A 2,069-nucleotide genomic window follows, 5' to 3' on the forward strand; every position below is an offset into this window, starting at 1 on the left:
TCATTTTATTTATCTCAAACATTTCTCAATTATAATCATTTCATTTTATTTATCACAAACATTTCTCAATTATAATCATTTCATAATATTCATCACAAACATTTCTTAATTATAATCATTTCGTTATATTTATCACAAACATTTTTCAATTATAATCATTTCATTATATTTATCACAAACATTTTTCAATTATAATCATTTCATTATATTTATGACTAACATTTCTCAATTATAATCTATTCATTATATTCATCACAAACATTTCTCAATTATAATCATTTCATTATATTCATCACAAACATTTCTCAATTATAATCATTTCGTTATATTTATCACAAACATTTCTCAATTATAATCATTTCATTTTATTTATGACAAACATTTATTTATGACAAACATTTCTCATTTATGATCATTTCATTATATTTATCACAAACATTTCTCAATTATAATCATTTCATTTTATTTATCACAAACATTTCTTAATTGTAATCATTCCATTTTATCTATGACAAACATTTCTCAATTATAATCATTTCATTATATTCATCACAAACATTTCTTAATTATAATCATTTCGTTATATTTATCACAAACATTTCTCAATTATAATCATTTCATTTTATTCATGACAAACATTTCTTAATTGTAATCATTTCATTTTATTTATGACAAACATTTCTCAATTATAATCCTTTCATTTTATTTATCACAAACATTTCTCAATTATAATCATTTCATTTTATCTATGACAAACATTTCTCAATTATAATCATTTCGTTAGATTTATGACAAACATTTCTTAATTATAATCATTTCGTTAGATTTTTGACAAACATTTCTCAATTATAATCATTTCGTTATATTTATCACATACATTTCTCAATTATAATCATTTCGTTATATTTATCACAAACATTTCTCAACTATAATCAATTCCTTATATTTATCACAAACATTTCTCAATTATAATCATTTCATTATATTTATCACATACATTTCTCAATTATAATCATTTCGTTATATTTATCACAAACATTTCTCAACTATAATCAATTCCTTATATTTATCACAAACATTTCTCAATTATAATCATTTCATTATATTTATCACAAACATTTTTCAATTAAAATCATTTCGTTATAATTATGACAAACATTTTTCAATTATAATCATTTCATTATATATATCACAAACATTTCTCAATTATAATCATTTCATTATATTTATCACAAAAATTTCTCAATTATAATATTTCTCAATCTTTCTTTCAAATTTGACCATGTTTATTACAGATATTTTATAATCATATTATTTCCAATATTTCCAAACCATGTCTATCATTATCATATAGATCACAAATAGTTCATTATCATGTTGATCACAAATATTTCATCATCATATTGATCACAAATATTTCATTATCATATTGATCACAAATATTTCATTATCATATAGATCACAAATATTTCATTATCATATTTATCACAAATAGTTCATTATCATATAGATCACAAATATTTCATTGTCATATTGATCACAAATATTTCATTATCATATTGATCACAAATATTTCACCGTTTTAGTTATCTCAAATATTTCATTATCATATTTGTCACAAATATTTCACCTTATATTTTACATGTTTCTTACTAAAAGGTTATCAGAAATATTTCTCCTTGTTAGAAAAAAGTACTTCCCTGTATCACAATGTAATAATACAAATGTTTTAACATCATATTTATCACAAATATTTCACCATAATAGTTATCTTAAATATTTTACTATAATAGTTATCACAAATATTTTACTATAATAGTTATCACAAATATTTCACCATAATAGTTATCACAAATATTTCACTATAATAGTTATCACAATTATTTCACTATAATAGTTATCAAAAATAAATCACAAATATTTCACTTTAATAGTTATCACAAATATTTCACTATAATAGTTATCACAAATATTTCAACATTATAGTTATCTTAAATATTTTACTATAATAGTTATCACAAATATTTCACCATAATAATTATCACAAATATTTCACTATAATAGTTATA

At 19.5% G+C, this 2,069-nt stretch overlaps 1 protein-coding gene across 1 annotated transcript in view; it reads left to right on the forward strand.

Annotated features, from left to right (window-relative positions):
• The window catches only part of LOTGIDRAFT_167205 (hypothetical protein), a gene marked incomplete at both ends in the record, with an annotated part of 8,715 nt that overhangs the window by 109 nt on the left and 6,537 nt on the right, over positions 1 to 2,069 (forward strand). The window lies entirely within an intron of this gene.

Source organism: Lottia gigantea, assembly GCF_000327385.1.
Source record: "Lottia gigantea unplaced genomic scaffold LOTGIsca_64, whole genome shotgun sequence".
Taxonomy (NCBI): Eukaryota; Metazoa; Mollusca; class Gastropoda; family Lottiidae; genus Lottia; species Lottia gigantea.